This window comes from Bos javanicus, chromosome 10 (assembly GCF_032452875.1).
Source record: "Bos javanicus breed banteng chromosome 10, ARS-OSU_banteng_1.0, whole genome shotgun sequence".
NCBI lineage: Eukaryota > Metazoa > Chordata > Mammalia > Artiodactyla > Bovidae > Bos > Bos javanicus.
The window spans coordinates 77,133,416-77,159,323 of NC_083877.1; the positions used below are offsets into that span (position 1 = coordinate 77,133,416).

At 36.2% G+C, this 25,908-nt stretch overlaps 1 protein-coding gene across 10 annotated transcripts in view; it reads left to right on the plus strand.

Moving 5' to 3' along the window:
* Window positions 1-25,908, plus strand: part of FUT8 (fucosyltransferase 8) — a 332,211-nt gene that overhangs the window by 87,828 nt on the left and 218,475 nt on the right. For 9 of the 10 annotated variants that reach the window (XM_061429157.1, XM_061429158.1, XM_061429162.1 and 6 more), the window contains one exon: window positions 24,729-24,819. The gene's annotated coding sequence lies outside the window, so the exon portion shown is untranslated. Of the gene's footprint in view, window positions 1-3,333; window positions 3,377-24,728; window positions 24,820-25,908 lie in introns of all 10 variants that reach the window. The other variant, XM_061429161.1, reaches the window with a different exon arrangement.

The window sequence follows — 25,908 nt, forward strand, 5'->3', positions numbered from 1 at the left end:
GTACATGGATGTGTTCACCAGTTTGGGAGCTCTCCAAACCTATAGTTTATGGATTTTTTTATGGAGATGTCATCATGTAGATGTGATGGATTATTAACTCAATGTCCAGCCCCTCTCTTCTCCATGGAGGATAGGAGGTGGAGCTGAAAGTTCCAAGCTTCTAATCATGACATGGTCTTTCTGGTGACCAGTCTCCATCCTGAAGCTATCTAGGAGCCCACCAAGAGTAGCCTCATTAAAATAAAAGAAATTCCAAGGGACACAGGAGTTCTGTGTAAGATGCTTCTATCACCCTCATCACTCAGATAATTATCAGGATTTTGGGAGTGCTGTGTCAGAAACTAGTGCCAAAGACTAAATATCAGGAAAAAAAATTGCTCCTACCAGCCCTGTCACTCAAGCAATTATAAGGGTTTTAGAGCTCTGTATTAGGAACCGGAGACAGAGACCTATGAATATATTTCTTATTATGTCACACCATGATTGGGGGGGGGGCGGTTAAGAATGCTTGTTGATGTGATTGCCTTTTTATCTGAATCTACTCTTTCTACTTTATTATTATGGTAACATCTCCATTTTGGGACTAATAAAACTATAACAAAGTATAGAAATAATCTCTGCTTTTCTCTTTTAAAATTATTTAAAATTTAAAAATCATGATAAAATACACATAGAGTTTGGCATTTTAACCATTTTAAAGTGTACAGTTCAGTGGCATTGAGTAGATTTACATTCTTAATGCACTCATCACCACCATCCACCCATAGAACTTTTTTCATTGGCAAAGCTAGTACTGTTGGGTGGTAACTCCCCATTCCCCTACCCTCAACCCCTGTTAACCACCATTCTACTTTCTGTTTCTGAATTTGACTACTCTGTGTTCCTCATATGAGTGAAATCATACAGTATTTTCTTTTTCTGACTAGCTTATTTCACTTAGTGTAGTGTCTTCGAGGTTCATCCGTGTTGTGCGAGGGTCAGAATTTCCTTTCCATTTAAGCCTGAATAATATTCCATTGTGCATGTTATACTGTATTCTGTTTATCAGTTTTTCTGTCAGTGGACACTTGGGTTGCTTCTGTCTTTTGATTATCATGAGTAATGCAGCTGTGATCATGGGTATACAGTTATCTCTTTGAGACCCTGTATTTAATTCTTTTGAATATAAACCCAGAAGTGGAATTGTTGAGTCATATGGCTTACTCCTTGGAAGGAAAGTTATGACCAACCTAGACAGCGTATTAAAAAGCAGAGACATTACTTTGCCAGCAAAGGTCTGTCTAGTCAAGGCTATGATTTTTTCAGTAGTCATGTATAGATGTGAGAATTGGACTATAAAGAAAGCTGCATGCAGAAGAATTGATGCTTTTGAACTGTGGTGTTGGAGAAGACTCTTGAGAGTCCCTTGGACTGCAAGGAGATCCAACCAGTCCATCCTAAAGGAGATCAGTCCTGGATGTTCATTGGAAGGAATGATGCTGAAGCTGAAACTCCAGTACTTTGGCCACCTCATGCGAAGCGTTGACTCATTGGAAAAGACCCTGATGCTGGGAAAGATTGAGGGCAGGAGGAGAAGGGGACTACAGAGGGTGAGATGGTTGGGTGGCATCACCGACTCAATGGACATGGGTTTGGGTAAACTCCGGGAGTTGGTGATGGACAAGGAGGCCTGGCGTGCTGCGATTCATGGGGCCACAGAGAGTCAGACATGACTGAGCGACTGAACTGAACTGATGGTAATACTGTTCTTAATTTTTGAGAAACCGCCATAGTGTTTTTAATATTGGCTGCCCCATTTTATATTTTTACCAGCAGTGTACTGGGTTCTAATTTCTCTTCTTCCTTGCCAACACTTATTTTCTGTTTTTCAATAATTGCCATCTTAATGAGTATGCTGCAGTATTTCATTATGGTTTTGATTTTTCATTTCCATAATGACTAGTGATATTGAGCATATTTTCATGTACTTATTGGCCATTTGTACATCTTCTTTGGAGAAATGTCTATTCAAGCAAATCCTTTGCCCACTTTTTGCTTTAGGAATTTTCTTTACATGTTGGATATGAATCTAATTCTCTATATCTGGATATTAATTCCTACATTAATTAAACATTCTCTAAGTGTTTTATAATTCTGTAGCATATATTTCATTTTTCTTATAGACTTCAATATAGTATATTTGGGGGGGCTGATGAGGAAATATGGCTTTATTTTTTTTAGAACAGATTTATTGATATATGACTGACATTCTAAGCCCTGAATACATTTTAAATATGCAATGTGATAAGTTTTGACATATGTATACATCTGTGAACCCATTGCCACAGTTAAAACAGTGAACATATCTATCACCTTCCAAAATTTCTTCCTGTCCCTTTGTAATTCCTTCTCTTACCCCCTCCTGACCTTCCCCCCTTTCAGGGAAATACTGATATACTTTCTGTCACTATAAATTAGTACATTTTCTAAAGTTTTAAAAAATGGAATCTGTAGTATGACCTTTTAGGAAGAAGTTGCTTTTTCCACTCAGCATAATTATTTTGAGATTCATCCATGTTGCTGCATCCTTATTTCTCTTCTTTTTGTACCACTCAGGTAGTCTCTTGAATGGTGTAGCAATCTGGGTCCAGTAAGGAGATGGAAACCATACAGTTGGTTAAATAAGGAAAGTTTAGTATCAAGAATTATTAATATGTCTAAAGAGTTAAAACTATAAGATAATAAGGAAACTTTATACAGTATTGTAGGGCTTTGGGAGAGTACCCAAGGAGGAAAGATTTGGAAGGGGTTAAGATGTCATTGGAGAAGATGGGGTTCAGTGCACTGGACAGCAGAGAAGTCCATGGTTTGTATAGGCCCGAGGTGGTCTGAAGTTGCTGGATGAGCAGTAGGCAACTCATTGGAGTGTGAGAGGAGAGCAGGGGATCAGCCACTGACAGAATGGGTGTGTAGTGGGAGTTCAGGTGCCAGCAGGGGCAGGAAACTTTTGGAGTGGGTGGGCTGTCTTGGGGGCTTGCAGGAGGGACAGCTTGGTGTGTATCCATCTGGGCCACAGGCAACTATGTTCAGTCTCAGGGCTTGTAGAGGGAGTATAGACGCTGGTGCTGGTAAGAGACCAAGCCCATAAGGGACATTGACACTTTATTATACCAGGTTGAGGCTTCAAGGTCACAGGATTGTTTTCTCTGTAGGTGGCTAAGACAGTACTGTATTGGAAGTCCTCATATCTGCACCTACTTCAGTGTCTCTTGAGTGCCCTCTATTGAGAGAGGTAAACATGGGGCATGTTGAAGGAATGAGCATACTGAAGGAACTTTCTTGTCTGTCATACAGCATATATTGATGGATGCATTCAGAGCCGAGGGGCAATAAATGGGTAAGTGACACACGTGGATATATCACAGTTTGTTTTTCCATTCATCTGTTGATGGGCATTTTGGGTTCTTTTTTAGTTATTGGTTCTTACAAGTAAAGCTGCCATGAACATTTAATATACCAGTTTTTGTATGAACACATATTTTCATTTCTCTTCGGTAAATACCTAAGTGTGGAATGACTGGGTCATAGAGTAGGAGTGCATATAACTCTTTAGGAAATTACTAAATAGTTTTCCAAAGTAGCTTTACCAAAAAAAAAAAAGTAGCTCTTTTTGTTTTTGATTTTGTTGGCAGTGTATAGTTCTTCTATATCTTACCAACATTTGGTACGGTCATTCTTTTAAATTTTAGACATTACTAACTGGTGTGTTTGTGTGGTCGTATCTCCTTGTGGTTTTAATTTGCATTTCTCTAATGACTAATGATATTGAGTATTAATTCATGTGTTTATTTACCATTTGTATATTTTCTGTGGTAAAATGTTCAGATCTTTTACCCATTATTTTAATTGATTTAATTCTTCATTATTGAATTTTGAGCACTCTTTATATATTTTTTATTCTATGCTTTGCAGACATTTTCTCCTAGATTGTGGCTTGTCTTTTCATTCTCTTAACAGTATCTTTTGAGGAGCACACATTTTTAATTTTGATGAGGCCCAGGCAATCAATATATTTTTATATGGATTTTGTTTTTGTATCTAAGATGTATTTGTCTAATCCAAGCTTAAAAAAGATTTTCTACCAAGTTATCTTCTAGATGTCTTATGCTTTTAGGTCTTATGCTTCATTCTATGATGAATTTTGAATTGCTTTTTAAAATATGGATCATAAGCTGTATGGAGGTTCATGTTTTTATGTAGTGGTATCCAGTTCTAGCATCGTTTGTTGAAAAGGTTGTCCTTTTGATATTTGTCAAAAATCAGTTTGTCATATATATGTGGGTTTATTTCTGACTACCAGATTTGTTCCACTGAACTCTTTGTCTGTCTCGATGCTGCTATCATTTTGATTACTGTGACTTTATAAGAAGTCATGAAGCCAGGTCATGCTACCCCTCTAAATTTATTCTTCTTTTACGGCCTATAAGATATTGGCTGTTGTACTGGTTGTCAATTTATTGCCTCTCAGCTCCAGATTTATCCTTTTTTTCACCTGCTCTGTGAAAATGTATCAGGTCCTTTAAATATTTTTCTTTTGCCATCTTGTACAGTGTTAAGCTTTGTCACTAGAGAATGCTGGAGAGAAATTGAGAGTTTTGCTTCTTGGTTCTTGTGTGCTTGCTTTGTGGTCTCCAGCAGCATACTCATCTTCTCCAGTGTCAGCCCACATAGCTCCCCTAGCCTACATCTCCTGAGCACGTGCGGATTTTTCTCCACTAGGCTCCCTGAAGTGCAGAGAGAGCAGTGGTAACTGCAGCCGTCAGCTAGCACCTTCTCTTTGTGTCTCTCCTTCGTGTGGTTTGTAGCGGATTACCTTGGTGGGACACTTCCAGGTCAACAGCTTTTGTTTCATAGCTCCCTAAAGACTGGATTTCTGGCAGGATCCACAGGCAGATTTTCAGCAGGTTCTGCCTGCATGTCACCAGAGCACCTTCTCTACCATTCAGTGAGATAGACCTGTGCCCTCTCCAAGGTCTGAGTGTCAGCCCTGAAATCACCTGAAAGGAGTTGGTAGAGGTTCTTGCTTAGCCACTCTGTCTGAGCCTTAGGAAGTATTGGCTGCTGTTGTGTTCTTTAGAATTCTGTTTACTTCTCACTAGTTAACTGCTACTACTTCAATCTCTTGTTACAGTTAATGATTCTATATACTTCACTTTCAGTTTTCAAATCTCTATAGCTACTCTCCTGATTCAGTCAAGAGGGATGCAACTGTACTGTGTCGTTCACATTTCTTTATGAGTTTTAGAAGCAATTTATAAATGTCTATCTGAGAAAAGGATATTGGGATTTTTGTTGAATCTGTAGATAAATTTGGGGGAATTGCATAGGATCTATAGATAAATTTGGGCAGAATTGAAATCTTAACAGTGTTGTCTTTTAAGCCATGAATAAGGCTGTCTCCATTTACTTATATTTTTAACATTTTCTTAGATTTTTTAATTTCTTTCAGCAGTGTTTTATCGTTTTTAGTGTACAGATCTTTCCAATACTTTGCCAAATTTATCCCCAAGTATGCTATTTTTTTCTCTTATATATGGTGTTTTATAAAAGATATTTTTAAATGGTATTTTATAAATGGTATTTTTTTAAATCATTTTTTTATAACTGGTATTTTTTAATTCAATTTTTTAATAAATGGTATTTTATGCCATCTATAAATGATATCTTAAAAAATTCCAGTTCTGTTTGTTCATTGCTAATATATAAAAGTACAATTTATTTTTGTATGTTGGCCTTGAATTTTACAACCTTGCTAAGTGAACTTTTCTGTTCTAGATTTTTCTTTTCTTTTTATCGATTCCATTGGATTGTCTACATGAACAATCATGTCTTCCGTGAATAAAGAGAGTTTCATTTCTTTCAATCCAATACAGATGCCTTTACTTTCTTTTTTTCTTTCTTCTTCTTTTTTTTTTTTTTAACTGACTTCACTGGCTGGACCCTCTAGTATAATGTTGAATAGAACTGGTGATAGTGGATATCCTGGTCTTGCTTCTAGTCTTAGGGGGAAAGCATCTTTTCTTTCATAATTAAATGTGATATTGATTATAGATTTTTTTCCTAGACCCCTTTATTAGATTGCTTTCCTTTCCATTCCTAATTTGCAGACTTCAAATAAGGGACAGATATTGGGTTTTGTCAAATAATTTTTTGGTGTGTTTATTGAGATGAGAGTTACTGTGTGTTCTAGCCCTGCTGCTGCTGCTGCTGCTAATTCACTTCAGTCCTGTCCGACTCTGTGCGACCCCAGAGACGGCAGCCCACCAGGCTAATGCAAATGTCTGTTGTGCACAGTTTTGTATTGGCAGTTTCCCCCCTCACCCCACAGAACCCTTCCTTCATGAAAGCAGTCATTCTGCATGTATAATATCTGGGTTTTAAAAAGTATTTTATTTTCAAATATCATTTCTAATTGTTTAAAATATAAACTAATTATTGAACTATGGTATGAAAAAGTAGAGAGAAAAATTAAGAACTATTTGGAAAAACATATACTGAGGTAACTGTTAACTTACAGTTGAAACATCGTATTCATTATGTTCAGCATTACTGATGGGAGATAGCTATGGGATACTTAAGCCCTTTTGTGAATGAGTTGCCCTGGGATAGTTGGGTTTAAGTCTTGTATTTACCACTTGCTAACTTGATAAGTTTCTTAAACTAATTTTCTGATTTCTCATCTGTTGAGTGAATATAAAAATATTCATCCCAAGGGTTATAGTGAGGGTTAAATAGAATCAACTGCATAAACGTACATACATAGCAGTGTTGTTAGGCACTTAATAAATGTTTTTGTCTTTTATTTTCTTCTAAGTTTCTAATGAAAGTTATCTTGGAACCAAGAAAATAAAGCAAATTCCTGCTTCTGTAACTTTTCACAGTTTGAAAGAAAATTAAACCTATTAGAAAATACTGAGCTGAGAATGCTCTGAAAGACAGTTCTGACTTGGGGAAGGATGGTAGAATTTTTTTTATAGTGCTTTAGTTGGATGGGTGCAGGCATAGTACAACTAGTTTGGGGGAATGGTTGGTTAAGTATAACTCTCAGAGAATTGATCTTGTAGATGAGCAGCCATTGGACAATTTAGATTTTATCAACAGAGTTGGGGAGAAGCAGCCTCCGGAGCATGAGAGGGCCAATGGAAACTTCCCAGATTTTTAGAGTCATCATAGTAGATTTTTTTATCATTGGGTCCTGAAGTCTTTTCCCAACCCCACAGTCCTCTTCCCCAAACCCCAAGTATGAGGGCCCTTTACCCTGGTCATGATTTTAGGCCTTTCTGGCTCTTGATCTCAGAAGGAATATCTTTATGAAACTTCTAAGAATAAGTAAATAAGTATTTTGTAGTGTTAAAAAGTCCTCTAAGTCTTCCTGTCTTCTTTGCACTGTGTTTTGGATCTTGTTATATACCTGCTGTGCAGTAGACAAAACAATAATGTATAATAATGAAAAGCTTCAAAGTAGACATATGGCTGGAAGGGAGGGTTTGCAGCAGCTTTTTTTTTTTTTTTTTTGGTCTTATAAGAAGTCGAATGAGATAATTTTTAATACCTAGTTTGCAGACTTCGATATGTGCAAGCAGCTTTTCAAAGCCTACCTGTGCATTTCCAGGAGCTCGGTTTGTGACTGAATGGATCAGCTATTCTCTTGTATCTTTTTAATGCATTACTGGTTTCTAGCAGCTGGTACTTAACACTGTTCAGTTTTGAGTTTGGTTACTTGTCTGTGCTTCCTGTGATTTCTTTGCTTTTATGAGGTACTTTTTGACTACAGGTGGATACAGTTTTCTATAAATATAATCTATGCTTTGAAATTAAATTATCCTTGTCCTCTTTGAATACGCAAATTGTCTTATTATCTGTGAGTTTGCCTCTTGTTTTGTGACGCCCTGTGTTCTTGTAATGCTTGCTTACGTTTTAGTATAAGTATAGACATTCATGAAAGACTTTGGTCTGTTTAGATTTTAGGGAAATGTAATTATTTGGCCATCACATTTAGGATTATTGGGGTGTTTCTTCCTAACTTTTCAGAATATAGAAAAAGAATTGAATTTCCTATTCTTTCCTAATCAAGCTCTCTAAGCTCTTTCCTAATCAAGATCTTGCACTTTTCAAACCAGCTTGCATGGAAAATAATATGAAGTATAGTATATCTGTTATTTCTACATGGATATGCTTACTATAACTATGGAAAATAATTTGATTTATTGTGAAGCTCTTTTAGGGTAAATGTGTCAGATATAATCAATATTTTAGTATTATCATATATACTTAAGTACTTTTCCATAACTTATGAGAACTTTATTTATTTATTTTTTGTTCTGCAAAAGATCACCAAAATTTCAGTAATGGAGCTTTCTCTTTTAGATATTCAGAGGAACTTAGAGAACAGATTTATCTACATTTATATAATTTTATTTAAATTTGTCTACATTTTGCCAGTCACTGGTAAGAAGCTTTCCTTCATGAACCCTACTTTGCTCCTTAAATGACATTTTCCTCCACTTGTGATGTTTGGTACTTATAAAGTAAATGTTCACTGTTCTAGCTTTCTTTAATTTTCTGGAAGGTATTTTTTTTTTAGCCTCTATATCTTTAAATGTTGGGAACTCTGAAAGACATCCATTTTTATTTCTTCTCAAGAAAGTATCTTCATTTACTCTTGATGTTTTTCTAGAAATTCCTGCTATCCACAGATAGAAATGAAAATATGCAAACATAAAATCTCAGCCGTTTAGGATATTTTTAAAATTACCAAGTCAGTTTATTTAAAAAGTTCATTAGATGTGTGGTTTTTTTTTAACTACCGCCCCCGTGCCCTGCCACTTTACTGAGCCATACTTGACAAATAAAATTGTAGGATATTTAAAGTGTACGTTGTAGTGACTTGATCTATGTGGAGTTGTGAAAGAAGTCCCACCATCTAGTTAATTCACATATCCATCACCTCACTTATTTTATCTGTTTATCTTTTGTGTGTGTGTGTATGTGAGAACATTTAGATTCTCTCTTAGCAAATTTCAGTTATATAATACAATGTTATTAGTGAGTGTTGTTGTTGTTTATTCACTCAGTCGTATCTGACTGTTTGCAACCCCCTGATCTGTAGCCGACCAGGTCCTCTGTCCTTGGGATTTCCCAGGCAAGAATACTGGAGTGGGTTGCCCTTTGCTTCTCCGGGGGATCTTCCCAAACTAGGGATTGAACCCATGTCTCCTGCACTGGCAGATGGATTTTTTGACAATGGCTGAGTTACCAGGGAAGCCCCATTATCAATGATAGGAACCATGAGAGGAGGTGAACTCAGAGTCTTTCTATTCAGCCATCTTAGTGAACTCTCCTTAAACTCATTCAGCTTTTATTTGCCTGGAAAACCCTTTATCTCTTGTTCAATTTTGAAGGACAACTTTGCTGGGTAGAGTATTCTTGGTTGGCATTTTTTTCTTTTAGCACTTTGAATATACTTCCTTCTGGCCTATAAAAGTTTTCAGATTTTGCTGAAAAAATCTGCTGAATATTCTGTTGAGGTTTTCTTTTATTTAGCATGTGGTTTTTCTCTCACTGCTTTTAACATTCTGTCTTTGTCTTTACCTTTTGATAATTTAATTTAATGGGACTTGGTTGAGACTCATCTTATTTGAAACACTTCAGATGGACTCCCTGTGTCTGGGTATCTATTTCTTTCCTTAGGTTAGGGAGGTTTTCAGCCATTATTTCTTCAAAGAAGCTTTCTGCCTCTTTTTTTCCTTCTGGGACTCCTATAATGTGTAGAGTCCCATTGGCTTTCAGAGCTAGATGATTTGGGGCCCAATCCCTCAGATGAAGTCTTAAAAGTTGGAGTGGTAGGTGTTAGGTCTAAACTCTTCATTTTTCAGGGAGAAGCCAGTAGTTGTGAATTCCTTTCCAATTGTATGTTGCTGTGCTGGGATTGGAGTTTATGAAGAGAATGTTTCTCAGCTTTTCCACTCATTTGATGTAGGTTTTTCCTTATTTACCCTCTTTGCAGTAGTCACTCGCTGGTCTCTGATTTTCTTTCAGAGGAACTTGCATGTTTGGGTGTAGATTCAGTGTATCTGAGGGAGGCAGTGAGTTTGAGAGCCTCTTATGTAGATGTTTTTGACCAGAATGAGATTTCTGATTTTTAGGTACTGAATGAGTAATGATCCAGAGAAATGAGATGCTGTTCATATCTTAAATATGATACAGAAATGAGTCTACAATGTGTATAACTTCATTTGTGCTTGTGTGTAATGTAACCTTTTTTAATGTAAGTACACTATTAGAGAATATATTTGGAATGTTATCAAAAGGACTCAATGTGTTGTTTATTGATATCATACCTATTTCTAGTTTGGTTCATATACTTGTTTCATAAGTATGCCAAGTACATGGCATGGTAAGGGAGAAGAAATGTAAAATGTGAGTTTATGTAAAGATACTTAAGGAAGGAAGTGCAGTGTACACTTTCTAATGTGGTTTTTTTTTTTTAATGTTAGAAAAAACATTGAAAACTTGGACATCTAAGAAAGCTGAGAAAGCTTCTTGCATTTTGTAACAATTCTTATCTACTAGTTGCAGAGCAAAAACAATAGAAAATTAATTGTATAGTAAAAAAGAAAAAAAACCTTTAACTATGAAGTCCTCCTATTAAATTCTTCAGTTCATTAAACCTACTTTTGGTTATTATTATTTAAAAAACTGTTATTTAGCAGTTCTAAGAAAAGCTTCAGAACAGCTGTAATTACAGCTGCAGTCTTAGTCAAAATAGGGGTTTTTAAGGCTCCTCAGTCCCCTTTCGCATCTCTTTCACTCACCCCAAGCAACCCAAATTTAGTTGTCAAAGTTTTGGTGAGCTCAGGATTCCCGAAACTGGAGTGCCATGTGTTTAACTGCGTATAGATGCGATGGTTATCTGTGACTCTTTATGAAGGTTCCCAGAAACTTTTTCATTTTCCTGCTTCTCTGTGCACAGTTATATGATTGTTGTCTGTTCTGCCTGTTTCTGCGTTGAATTTTATAGATACATGAGTATTCCAAGCACAGGTTAGTGATTTTTACCAAGGCCTAGGCATCTACTAAGACTATTTAGAGGGATAATAGGTTTCAATCTAAATTAAAGCTAATGTTCACATAATTACACGTTGATTGGAAATACCTGAAAAACTGTATGTCTGTGTTTTTAAAAATTACTTCCTCAAATTTTACTGTAATATAAAATTGCCTTTCACCTTGTCTGAAAACAAATTTGGTAAATTTCTTGAAGCAAGTTCAGTTAGTGAATCAGAAGTAAAATACATATCCATGTCAATGTTTCCCTTATTCTTCCTTCCTCTAGTTTTATGATCTGGGGATGTGGATGTCATTCTGGTCTGGTTTTCACATCATCAGTTGGGAAATGGCTCTAAGGGTTATGAAGAACTGTGACTAAGCACAGGGTTTGGGGCCAGTCTCCCTGTCCCAATTAATTACCATCTCTTTTGCAGATACTCGTTATGCTGAATATTGCTCATGCACTCTAATAATTTAACTTGGGTTCTAACCAATTTTACTATGTCTTCTCAGAAATTGAAGTGATTTGCTGTTGAATCACACATAGGTAATTGAGAGTCTTCTGTCGGTGCTAACAATTTAACACTTAAGGTAGAAAGGCAACTGAAACATGCCTGCATGTGCATAGCGCCATGTTAGCACCTCTTATGTTAGCGCCATAAGCATCTCTTATCCAAAAGGATAAGGCTACGAAGATGTACAGTTCCTACCTTTAAGTAAAGTAGAAAAGGTGCAGATATGTGCATTAAAATAATAAATCAACTTTTATAGGGTAAATAAACTTGGACTTAAATCCGCAATCTCAGGAACTCTTTAAAATTTAAAAGAAATTCCAAAGATCTAGATCAATGTTTTATTATCACACACAGTAAAACAGATTCAGAGAAGTTGAGTGAATTACATTGTCATTGATTAAATGGGGGGTTTATAGGACATTCTAAATATGAACTCAGTAGTGAAATAGCAAGTTAATGCTTTTATTATTATTTTAGTGTCAGCTTATGTTGGTTGATTGTTCAATGTAGGTTCTTTTCTAGAGAAGCTGCCAATTCGTTTCTTACAAAAGTATAGTGTATATATTAGCGGAATGTGGACTTACATAGGTTATTTTTAGAGAGCGTAGCTTTGAACAAAAACCGTTTTAGAGAATACTGGCCAATTCAAGTGAATAATAAAACATTCATTAAGACAGAATAAGGAAACTATTTACAAAATTGCATAACTTTTAAAACATAATTTGGCTTATAGGCATGAGGGCAGATAGCAGGTAAAATTTGAGATGGAATATAATTTTAATGATGAAAGTACAACTAATTTTGTGAGAATAAAGGAAGAAACTCAACACAAACTTGTAGGAAGGAAAATAAAACTTTGAGACTTTACTAAGATAGGAAAAAGGAAATGTGAAAAGCAGTTCAGTTTTATTTAGGGATCAGTCATACATTTATCTCATTATCAAAACTTGTTGTCAGTGTCTTCTTTGACTTTCTCCCTTCCTTTACTGGTTCTCTCCGAGAAAGGCCCTAGCGTGGTGTGATACAGCACAGTGCCGTTCTGGCTTTGTCACTTATGACAAGCATGGTCTTGGACTAAAAATTTGCTTATTAAGACATACTAAAGTGAATAATTTTTAGTTAGTTAATCAGGCATTTGAAATTCAGGTACTTCATAGAAAATGAGACTATGTCTTTGCTGTGACTATAGGATCATTGGAATAATCAAGTGAAATCACGTGAAATTGTTCTAAAAACCAAAGACTTCACAAAGGTAAATAATATTGTTTTATGCTGTAACTATACATTCAATCTAACAAGACAAATATTTGTCTATCCAAAATGTCAGAATTAAGGTTGTAGTTTTGAATTAGGGAAGGTATAGTCCTAGCTTTTAAGATGCTTTTTGTCTAATTTGAGAAAGTAGGACATAAAATATATAGTGCAGTTGTCTACAGTATATGACAAAATATGAAAAGGGTAATGAGAGGTTAAGCTGAACTGAATTTTGGCTTTAAGTTAAAGAGCTGCTTACCTGAATCTACTCCAGGTCCCTGAGACTCAGTACGCCACAAGTGACAGAGTGAGTGTTTTGACCTTTGATGTATATGTCTTCTGCTTCTTGGGCTTTTAGGTAAGAGTGGACAGATTTTAACATGGGTTGCCACGTGATAGAGGTCTAAACTTAGGCTCTCCAGTAGATGCGGATAGGAACTTGTTAATTTTTAGGTGTACAGATATGAGTCAGTAGCTGACTCAAGGTTACAAAGAACATACAAGTTTTAGTCTTGTTGAGTATTATCAAGGAGATATGTTCCAGGTTTTAACGTCTGGGTTGGATACTTTGATAGGGGCATAGAGGATTAAAAGGGGACTTTAGGAACATCTGTTTTAACCCCCTTGAATATACCTTTTACAGGGTCCCAGAATTAGCTTGACTGTTTATCATGCTGAGGAATCTTCTGGTTATGTCATGTAGTACACTTTCTTATGGGCTCTTGTGTTTGTATTCTTTTTTTTTTTTTTTTGGCTCCGAATGACCTCCCTCCTGTTGTTGTGTATTCTTTACCTTTTGTTGCATATGCTGCAGGTTTGGCTGAAGGGAGAACCTGTTGATGCAGCAGCCAGGAGTAGAAAGAGGAGAATGATAGGTTCAGGAAGCAGGACAAGAAAGGAAATTATAATAACAGTAATAACTAATACTTATTAGCACTGAAGTCCCAGATGCTTTTCTTATGTTAATAATGAGATGAGTTAAATGAAACATCATAGTATTTACCCATGTTACAGATAAGGGAACTGAGCTATAATGCTTTGCACAGTGGAAGGCAGAGTTCATGATTTTTGGTTCTAGAGAGTAAACCCTTAGCACTGTCACCGATTGCTTCTTAAAGATAACCTGGAGGCCCCTTTGTGAAAAATTCTCTGCCTTTTCTTCTCTAAATGTGATAGCCATTAGAGATAAAAGATGAATATTTTAAGGCTGGTAACTTGGGTTGGGTGGTGATGCTGGTGGAGGAGGTGAAATATTACAGAATTTATTCAGCATTTTAAGACTGAATGATGGTATCAGAAAGGAAGGAACCTGAATATAATCTACTGTGCAAATCAGGGGGAAAGGGAATTTTGGTGAAGACCAGATTTTGTGATGCTACAGAAGCATGAAAGCTTGATAGAGGAAGTTTAGTCAGGGCTTATGGTCACTGGTTTAGGTAGATCAACACTGTACAGTAGAAATACAATGTGAACCATGCATGTAATTTAAGATTTTCTGGTAGCCACATTAAATAAGGTAAAAAGAAATAGGTTAAATTAGTTTTAATAATGTATCTTATTTAAATATTATTTAAAATAATTAATAAAAAATAATGAAATATTTTGCCTTCTTTTATTCCTACTGAGTTTTTGAAGTCAGTGTGTATTTTACGTTTAGGGCATTTTTCAGTTTAAACTAGCCGTATTTCACATGCTCAGTGGCCACATTTGGCTACTGACTGCCTTATTGGACAGTGCATTTTTATACCATTAAAAGATGGGTTCTTTAAAAAGTTTCTGATTGAATTACAACTAGATGGCTTATTCTTCCTTTGTGAAGGAGTGGAGGGCAGTCTGGGGCCTAAAGGTATCCCTATTCAGTTGTGTCCAGAGAACCTGCTCATTACGGGGAACGTATTTTTTTATACTTAGTACGAAGAGAGTGGGGAAAGATTTACCAAATGTTTAGGTTTCGTATCATTTGAGATGTGTGGGTGTTACGCAGTTAGAGGGACTTCTATGCCGTTCCAAATAATTTCTGTGGTCATATTAGTTCTGGGCTCTGGTTTCCATTATAAAGAGCAGAGTGCTTTTTCTGTATACAGAGCTTTGAAAAAGGAGCACACAGCTCTTGAAATGTGGTGTCTGTTGGTTCAGGGACTCTGCCACCATGTAGAACCCTTCACAACATCACTGATTTCACTGATGTGCTTTTATGGGATTTGATATGTTTAAAGTTGCGTTATTCCTCAGGCAGGGATTTCTAAAATCTGCTTTTTCTTTAAAAAAAAAAAAAAGAGAAAATCTCCCACTAAATAAACTTAATCACATAAAAAAAAATGACTAAATCTTTTGTAACTATTAAAGTGTAATATGCATTCTTTGTAAAAATCTAGATAATGGAGTTAGCTACTTTTACATGTTTAATGAACAGATCTCTAGCACAGGGAAGTGTTCAGTCTGTGTTCAGTCTTTGGCTTCCTCCTGCCGTAATAAGATTCTTTGGGCAGTAGCTCTCCGGTGAATTAGACTCTCTGTATGGAACAGGTAATGAAGAGTTTATTTCCTTTAAAGAGACAGTGAACAAGTGAGAAGTATGTGTTCTTTCTGCCTAAGTTATATATGTATATTGTTCTGTATTATATATCATATGTTTGACTAAGAGCCTAATTTGAATGCATTTCATTAAAAATCTTCTTAGTTATCTGTAAAACTAAGATTTATTAAACTAAGTAACTACAAGAGTTGCATTAACTTGTTGAGAGATACTAGGTTAAAATACAAGTTCTGTTCTGTACAGTTGAACAGAATAGTGTACACATTATCATAATCAGTAATTTTCATTTTCTGAGTTTGTAGTTTTAGTGGTATGCTGATGTTATCGGGCTTCCTTGGTGGCTCAGATGGTGAAGAATCTGCCTGCAGTGCGGGACACCTGGATTCAATCCCTTGGTAGGAAAGATCCCCTGGAGGAGGAAATGGCAACCTCCTGGCAAGTATTCTTGCCCAGAAAATCCCATAGACAGAGGATCCTGGTGGATTACAGTCCATGAGATCGCAAAGCATCAGACACGGCTGAGCGACTAATGCTTGCTTTCATTTTTTTTGACATTATCAGTGGATTGTGTTTTACTTGTGAATGTAGTTGTGGTTCAGGTGGGAGCAGGGTAAGGGATGTTTGTGGAAACCATTGCTTACCATTTCGGGGATGGGTTGTGGGAAGAGCAAGCGAGAAATATATTAATACTTGAGAGATAAGACAGTAGCCACATGGGAGCAATTTGAGATACTGGGAAATACATATTTTGAGAAAAGAGTGTTTTAAAAAATGTACAAAACTTAATCCTTAGGAACATAATCAAATTTTATAAAATTTGAGTAGGAAACATTAAAGAGTATTAGAGAACTTTGAATTTCATATTTATTATGTTCATATTTTGTGTGAATATGAACATAATATTCAAATATAGAGTCTTGTTTTGAACTGACCCCTTGTGGCTTCTTAGACTCATAACTAAGGATCATAGTCCTTATGTGTGGAGAGTTCCAAGACTGAGTTTGTCAGATTAATGCATCTAAAGTCATTCAGTGTTAGCTGTTTAGATTTTATCAATCTGTATCTTCATATTTTCTGCTGGAAGGTTAACAGTCATATTGACCCTTGTCAAGGAGTTATTAGTCATTTATAATTCTAAAGTGCTGTGAAAGCATTAAACACTCTTTAAGTATTATACTTATTTGAACATTCCTTAATACAAAGTAGTTTATTCATCAACCCCTACTTACTTTTGGTTACTATAATTACCTGTTCTCAGATGTCTGTCAGAGAAGGCAGTGGCACCCCACTCCAGTACTCTTGCCTGGAAAATCCCATGGACGGAGGAGCCTGGTAGGCTCCAGTCCATGGGGTCGCTAAGAGTCGGGCACGACTGAGCGACTTCACTTTCACTTTTCACTTTCATGTATTGGAGAAGGAAATGGCAACCCACTCCAGTATTCTTGCCTGGAGAATCCCAGGGACAGGGGAGCCTGGTGGGCTGCCGTCTATGGGGTCGCACAGAGTTGGACACGACTGAGGTGACTTAGTAGCAGCAGCAGCAGCAGCAGCAGACTGTCTGTCGTAGTCCTGTGCCTGTCCTTCTTTAGTTCTTAGCCTTGTAGGAACATTTGTGAGTGTGCTCTTAGGTCATTCCCCATGACTGACCTGGGCATAACTCAGGAAAATTCTTGTGAAGGGTGGTTATGACTGTGGAATGGTTTTGTATTGACTGTTGTTGCCTGGCTTCTTGAGGATGTTAGCTTAGGTTAAAGAGTTCAGATTTTGGAGTTACTTGGTTTTTCATGAATCCTGTCTCTTCTCCTTTACCACCTCTAGGCAAGTTACTTGCCCGGGCAAGTTGTTAAACCTTAGTTTCCTTAACTGCAATTTGAAATAATAGCGACTGCCTCTTAGGGTTGTTAGGAGGACCCCCATAAAATAATATCTCTAATATTATTATCCCTCTACTAGAGGGATGATAGCACTTTACTGTTTGTTTGTTTTTGAATAAAGATGACTTTTTTTTTAGAGTGGTTTTAGGTTCACAACAAAATTGAGAGGGAGGTATAGAGGTTTCCTGTATGCTCTTTGCCCCTGCACATGTATAGCCTCCTCCATTTATCAACAGTTTCCACCAGGGTGGTACATTTGTTACAGTTGATGAACCTGCATTGCCACATTGTAATCAAAAATCCATAGTTTACCTTAGGATTGACTCTTTAGGTTGTACGTTCTGTGAGTTTGGACAAATGTATAATGACATGTATGTATAATTATAAATCCATAAAGAATATATTCACTGCACCCGTCCCCCCATATCCTCCGTGCCTTTTCATCACTTCTCCCCAACTTCCAACCCTGGACTATTCCTAGTCTTTTTACTGTCTCCATAGTTTTTTGTTTTCCAAAATGGCGTATTAGTTGGAATCTAACAGTTACGTAGCCTTCTCAGATTGACTTCGTTTACTTTAAGGTTCCCCCCATGTCTTTTCATGACTTGATAGCTCATTCCATTTTAGTACTGAATAATATTTCATCGTCTGGAAGTACTGAAGTTTACTTATCCATTCACCTACTGAAGGACATCTGGTTGCTTCCTAGTTTTAGCAATTATAAATAAAGCTACTCTGAACATCTATGTGCAGATTTTTGTGTGGCCATTAGTTTTCAACTAGAAGCTACTTTTATTGAGCATTTATTTATTTTAGCTAGACACTGTACTATATTTTATATGCAAAATATCATTTAATTCTTGTTGTTTAGTCACTCAGTCATATCCAACTCTTTTGTGACGCCATGGACTATAGCACGCCAGGCTTATGTACATATAATAGACTGAGCAGAATTTACAGCCCATAGTAATATACGTCCAATAACTGATGGCTGTAATTTTATCTCTGTGTTAGTTCTAAGCATGTAGTTTAAGTAGAAATTGAGGCTTTTAAGATGAGACTGACAGTGGGCATTCTGATCAGACCTCAAAGACTTAAGAAGTTGACAGTGGATTGAAGGTGAAGTGTATAGCAAATTGTAGTTCAAGGATAATCCACATGGTAATCATTTAGGAAGCCTGTTAAAATGTAGAGTTTGGGGTTCATTTTCAGAAACTCAGACTTTATGAATCAGAATCTCTGGCCATGGAGCTCAGGTTCTGTAGTTTTACAAGCTTAATAAGTAATTCTGATTCACTATGAAGTTTGAGAATCTTATTTTTAATTTATTCTTCCTGATTAAAAAAATAATTCTAGTGATTTTAAATAGTTGTGTTTTTTTGATATAATAAGCTTTCTATTGGTGATGGAGCTGGTAAACTTTTTCTGTTAAAATTTTTCCACGTTATGAGGGTAGGAAGGTAGTGATATTTGTTCATTCAACTATTTTTTAGTAAGTGTCACTTCTTTAAGGTGTATTTTAATTTTTTAAATAAATATTGCATATTTTACTTTATTCAAATAATATAGGCTTTTTGAATAGGATAAGAAAGTAAGGCATACTTTTATGCCTATTATGAAGATAGTAGAGATGCATACTATTATGAAGAACATACTATTATGAAGATAGGTAGAGACACAAAGAGAGTGTTTTCTGGTACTAACTGGAAGGAAAAAATAGCTATAAATAATTTATGTAACTCACATGAATGATTAAAATCTGATGGAAGTTTTCAAGGAGTTTTGGTATGGGTTACTTTATTAGTCATATTAGTTAATGACAGAGTCATATCAGGAATGCTTAGCTTCTGTTGCTTTTTGACCGTTGCTTTCTCTCCTAAGAACACTCTTCTTTTGGGTTGTGTCAGTGTTGGCTTCCTGGGAAGTCTTATTCCAGATCCACGGTTTGGGAAATCAGGATTCATCCCTACCGTGTTTCACGTGCACCTAGCTTTCATAGATCCTTCCAGTAAAACCTTACCCAAAGGAACCAATGAATTCAAGTCATAATTTTAAACTTAGGTCTTTAGAAGACTCCATTTCAGTGAGTCTTTGCATTTGTATTTTTAGCCCCCAAATCTTTCTGGCTCCAGCATCCACTTTAATAACTCTATGGGTTAAGCAGTGCTATTTTTAATATCTGTAGTTTTGTTCATTCTCAGAAACTAGGTCAGTTGGGCTTTGTCAAATGAAAAAAGGTACACTTTATTTTTTAGGAGTATCCTTGAACTGAATGAAGCTAAAACATAGACATTGTTGCTCTTCTTTAAATGCTCATAGGATATAATTTTGCTTATTTTAAGCTCAATCTGTTTGCCAGTACAATGATATATTTATCTCTGAAAACTCTGGCTTTTCTATTGTGCTGTTCAGAATTCACATGAATTATTAAAACTTTCTAGTAGGCCTTTTATTGATAGCCTTTTATCTGACCTCTTCTTTAAAGTTGTCTTCAGCATTTTCAAAAGAATCATCTGGGTCTTTCTGGGGCTGGAGATTTTGCTTCTGTTATGACAGAAGCAGAGAGTGAGTTTTTTGGAAGTTAGTAGTAGTGGGGTACAGAAGAGAAAAATCAGACTAAATTATACATCATGCCGTTTCATTGTAAAAAATAATCATAACTTTTTGTCCTTTTCGGAGAGTGATGGTGGTGGTTATAGGAAGAGTATAGGGTGAATTGAGACATCAAGGAAAATACGTCTCCTAACATAGAGCTTTAATTATTTCCCAAAGGTAGATAGTAAAGTGGTTCTTTCCAGAAATTTTTCATTCATAGGAACCCTATCTGCAGTATTGGTATATTTATCATTCACCCTAGAATATTGACAACGTTGATGTTATAGGTAATCTGAGTTACTGCTTTTGTGTTATATTCCTTTCTGTTTTAAGTGTGTGCTACAGACCCATAACAGTGTTGATATGATTATATTACTATTGTAACAGTTTTTCTTTTTAAACCAGAGTAAAACACACTGATTTTTTCCTTCATTCTTACAGTATTTTTATTTTAAATAAGTACACTTCCTTCTGAATTATTTCAACATGTTTTGGTCAGTCAGTTCAGTTTAGCCGCTCAGTCATGTCTGACTCTTTGCAGCCCCATGGACTGAAGAACGTCAGACTACCCTGTCTATTACCAACTCCTGGAGCTTGTTCAAACTCATGTCCATCGAGTCAGTGATGCCATCCAACCATCTCATCCTCTGTCGTCCCATTCTTCTCCTGCCTTCAATCTTTCCCAGCATCAGGGTCTTTTCCAATGAGTCAGTTCTTCACATCAGGTAGCCAAAATATTGGAATTTCAGCTTCAGCATCAGTCCTGCCAATGAATATTCAGGTCTGATTTCCTTTAGGATGAATTATTTTGATCTCCTTGCAGTCCAAGGGACTCTCAAGAGTCTTCTCCCACACCATAGTTCAGAAGCATCAGTTCTTTGGCGCTCAGCCTTCTTTATGGTCTACTCTCACATCCATGCCTGACCACTGGAAAAACCATAGCTTTGACTAGACAAACCTTTGTTGGCAAAGTAATGTCTCTGCTTTTTAATACATTGTCTAAGTTGGTCATAGCTTTTCTTCCAAGGAGCAAGCATCTTTTAATTTCATGGCTGCAGTCACCATCCACAGTGATTTTGGAGCCCAAGAAAATAAAGTCTGTCACTGTTTCCATTTTTTCCCCATCTGTTTGCCATGAAGTGATGGGACCGGATGCCATGATCCTAGTTTTTAAATGTTCAGTTTTAAGCCAGCTCTGGATGTAGCTAGTGTTTAGATCATATCTTGAGTATTAAAGTCATAGAATGTCCCACTAGTGGTTCCAAATCTCTCTGTCAGTACATTATAAACACTTGGGTGTGTTTTTTGTTTTTTTGTTTTTTTTAAACATGCCTAGACTCTACCTCAGACCAGTTAAGTCAGATCTCTGGCTGTAGTGTTCTGGACATTATCATCGTCATTGTTTTTTAAAAAAATATTCTGTCATTCTCATATGAATAGCATTAACAGCTGCTACTTTATTAATGTGAAGGAGAGTCATTAAGCTAGGTAATCCATTTTATGTCTGCATTTACTATTATCTTTTATCATTTTAAGCATCTGAAGGATAAGCATAAACTGGTCAGAACTCTTTAACTGGGAGGCAGCTAATAATGTTGGCTTGAAGTTTTCTTCACAATATACTGGACTGAAAAGTTTGACTCCTTGAATCCTTCTTCATCGCTTTTATTTCCTAGTGCTCTCATAATTTTTGTAATCTTCTATGGATTCTCCCTAATTTCTCAACAGCTTCTTGAAAGTATAGTAATCTAAACTCAATATAAAATTAACAAAACTGAATAGTGGCAGAGGCAGCAAATAAAATTCCTTCTACTTCTTAAATTCTGTGATTTTTATTAAAGTGGAAAACATATTTGTTTCAGACTTTTTATTGGCCTTTTCTTTATGCTTTGGGGAGTCAAAATGTGTTTTCTACCATGATGTTTGTTTTAGTACATTACTTTCTTAGGTTATATTCCCTCTTTTTTCTTTCCCAGTTGTACTTTTTGCCACCATTTCCCATTTTTCCTCCATTTCCCTGTATGTATTTGGAAAGAGTCAGTACATATTTTCTCATGGATTATCATGTTTTGGGAAAGTAGTTTTCCAGATTGATTAAATCATGCTAAAATTTTATTCCATTTACATATCAGTTAGAATCTAGACAGGGAAGCTGTCTACACTATATTTCTGCCATAAAATTTAGACGGGGAGTAGGTTATACAGGTATTAATTAGAGGCTGAAAAGGCCAAAGGGAAATACTGGAGTAACACAGAGACAATAATTGCAGAAAGCATCAATCATCCAGAGGACAGGGGGACTAAGAAGAGCTCAGAGTAGAGTTTGGGCTCAAAACTTCTAGATGGGGTACTGTCTGACTATTGCTGGTACTTCTTAGAATGTCAGAAAAAACTTGTGGCTCTTACCAACTGCTGCTGTTGGGATGGAGGGCTTGTGCTAGGTCAATGCTGAGTGGAAAAAGCAAGCTTCTCCTTATTGGCAGCATGAGGAAGCTAGCTGGCAAAAGAGAAAAGTAGTTTCCACAGTTCTATTAATATTATCAGCGTTACTGAGCTGAGTATTAAAGGGTGGATTTGTTGCTGAGAGACCATAGCTAAATAACCAGCATGTATAGCTTTCTCTTCTGGTTATAAAATAGCTTTTGGTCTCTTGGTCTCCCTCTTAGTGACGGGAACCCTGCATGTTCTTGGTGTCTAGGATTTAGAATGAAAGGAGTTATTATTATTTTTAAGTAAGTTGTGTAGCTAATGTGATTTGATAACTGTCACAGCCTTTCTTGGGACCTGAGATTTAATGATTATTCATTACTTTAACTCACAAGGGGTTTCTGTATTTCAAGATCCCTTATTCAAAATATAAAAATTGTAGGAGTAATGATAAACCAGAGATTAAAATTGGTTGCTTATTGGCCAAAATGTGGTCTATAGTGGGAACCAATCTTTAAACAGAGGAATTACACTTTCTCTCTCATTCTAATCTTCTTCCAGCAGAGCTTCTCAAATTTTACTATGTATATGAATTATTTGGAGATGTTGTTAAAATGCAGATTCTGATCCAATATGTCATTGGTTAGGGCCTGAGATTCTGAATTTCTAACAAACTCCCAGTGCAGCCTGAAGCTACTGGTCCCTGGACCAGACTTTTTTTTTGTCTTCCCTTCCCCGGTGGCTCAGCTGGTAAAGAATCCGCCTGCAATGCGCGAGACCTGGGTTTGATCCCTGGGTTGGGAAGATCCCCTGGAGAAGGGAACGACTACCCACCCCAGTATTCTGGCCTGGAGTATTCCCTGGACTTACAGTCCATTGGGTCGCAAAGAGTCAGACACGACTGAGTGACTTTCACTTTCACTGTATTGAGAACCGTTGGTCTGGCTTGGATCCACTGTTGGACCTGGTTTTGGGTGGTTGAATGGTGAGTGGATCATGAAGTAGAGTTTCATTCAAGCTTATTTTCCAGAGATGTTTTGAGCAATTTTATTAGAGGTATTTATAGCTGTTTCTTTCCAGTGGGCATAGAAAGGCAGTGCCTCCAAATAGGTTGACTTTTCTTCCATAATTTTGTTGCTCCTCTAGATGTAGAAGAATGCATATCACTTGTAGTTTTCCTGGAATATCTGAGGCTTTTCAGTAACTGTGTACATTTTTAAGGGAAACTGATGGGAGACAGGAGAGGAGGACAGTTAGAAAATTCATGTATCAGATAGCTTGTGTTCTTTAAAGCCATTATTTTTGATTAAATATAGGGCTATCTATGCATTTAAAAAATTTGGTTTCAATTTCACACTAAATGCATTTTCCCACTTTTGACACTTTGGTATACCTAAAGTATAAAGTCTTCCTTGAGCCAAATAAATAGTAGTCTATCTTAATTGAACTTTGCATACAGCCCAAATTTATGAAGTTGTTAATTGCTCTTTATATTTGGATTTTACTTTACCAGGGCATACCTGATTACATGAATAAAAAGTTAATCTTTTATTCAGTTGCTGACTGTCAAGCTCCTCTCCCTGCTTTCCTTATCCCCATTACCCCCAATTCCTGGATTTTTCTTTTTGTCTTTACAGACCTAGATTTTTTTAAGACCCTGGGTTGTTCCTTCTTGTCTGTTGGTGCTTTATATTTGTATGAGTGTTACTCTCAAAATTTTAAAATTCAGGCTATAGGTAATGTAATTCAGGGGATGGAACTGAAATAATTGGCCACTTTATCAGTTGAGGTGAAAGAGTTAAAATGAAAGTTAAGGATCCAGGGGACCCCTATAGAAATGAAGGGTAAAAAAATGCTCAATTTTAGGATCCTAAACAAAGCATTTTGATTGGCATATAGAGACCCTTGCATGCACACAGACGTCCGTATTTGAATATTTATAGACGATAATCTGTCAAAATTACTGTTATTTTAATTTGCCAAGCTTGGCTGATTGCTGCAGTTGAATGTTAGTTGAATTCTAGATGAGGAACTGTAAATATGATCTGGTCTGGAACATACTTTTTGTCCTTGAAGCTGTTTGAATATTACCCTCTTTTTTTTTTTTTTTTAAATAGTGGGACCTTTTTATATTAGCTGAACTTTCATGTTTTCCTTTTTTTGGGAAAAAAAGTAGGGTGATAACAGTAAATGTTAAAAAAATTTTTTTTTTTTTTTTTAGTTAAACTATTTACATTTAGTGATCAGCGATTATTTAAATAGTTTTCAACTATTTGTCCAATCTTTGCTCGAAGAAGCTTTCCCTGGAGAGTTTAAACCTAGGGACATGTATCTCTTCAAGGCTTGATGTTTTGTGTCACATAAGTTTCTTGTTAACAAAGAAATGTATAATTGTAGATAATTAATGTTACTCCTTTTTTTTTGTCTCATTTTAAACAGTTGATAATTATAGTGACCTGGTTTCAAGCAGTAATATCTTCCATTGGAAATATGTGATTTCATCAGCTTCTTACATTCTAGGGGAAAAAAGGTAAGCCATTTTTCATACTTAATATTTAGTAGCTTTGTAAATAAGTCAAATTTTTCTCTCTTAAAAAAGTTAAAAAACCCTTTTCTCTTTAGGTAGCGTTTTCTCATGCAGAAAACACTGTGTTATTTATTTACGTCATATCACTATTCCTCAAAAGATTCTACCGAATCTACATTATTTCAGCTCTAGAGATAATATGACAGAGAAGGCAATGGCAACCCACTCCAATACTCTTGCCTGGAAAATCCCATGGATGGAGGAGCCTGGTAGGCTGCAGTCCATGGGGTCTCTAAGAGTCGGACACAACTGAGTGACTTCACTTTCACTTTTCACTTTCACGCATTGGAGAAAAAAATGGCAACCCACTCCAGTGTTCTTTCCTGGAGAATCCCAGGGATGGGGGAGTCTGGTGGGCTGCTGTCTATGGGGTTACACAAAGTTGGACGCCAGTGAAGCAACTTAGCAGCAGCAGCAGAGATAATACGATGACTTTCTAAAAATCATATGACAGCTTTTTGGAGCAGGACTACATTCTGTGCTCTATCTACTGGGCTGTCTTGTCCCTTTTACATAGCTATTCTCCCCTGAATTTCTGTTTTTACATATATAACCACTGACATGACTAGATAGTCTTCATATTTTTGTTTTCTTGCTTTTGATGTTTTCATTTCTTATCTCTTGTAAACTGACATAATTGGATCTTACTTTAGTAAGATAGTTGGTTATTACTTTTGTTAGAAACTATGTCAAGTACTAAGTCTCAGTTTTAGTTAGACATTGATTTTATTTTGGGGTTTGAGGAATGTCAGGGTCTCAGGAATATATTTTACATTCAGCAAATTGAGTGGAGCTTATAGAGCATTCTTTTCTTTTTTTTTTCACAAGCATCCATCTTCATTCTCTTTGGACAGTTCTTTTTTGTGTAGATTTTCTTTTTTCTAGGAGTGTTTATATTACTGTTCACTTATTACTATGATCTCTTTTCTCACTTCTTTTTGTGACCATCTCTACTATCATTTCCAGTATATTTCTTACCCTAATTCCTCATGATCCTCCTAAGAGAATTATTTGTCCAACTCTGTGGTAATC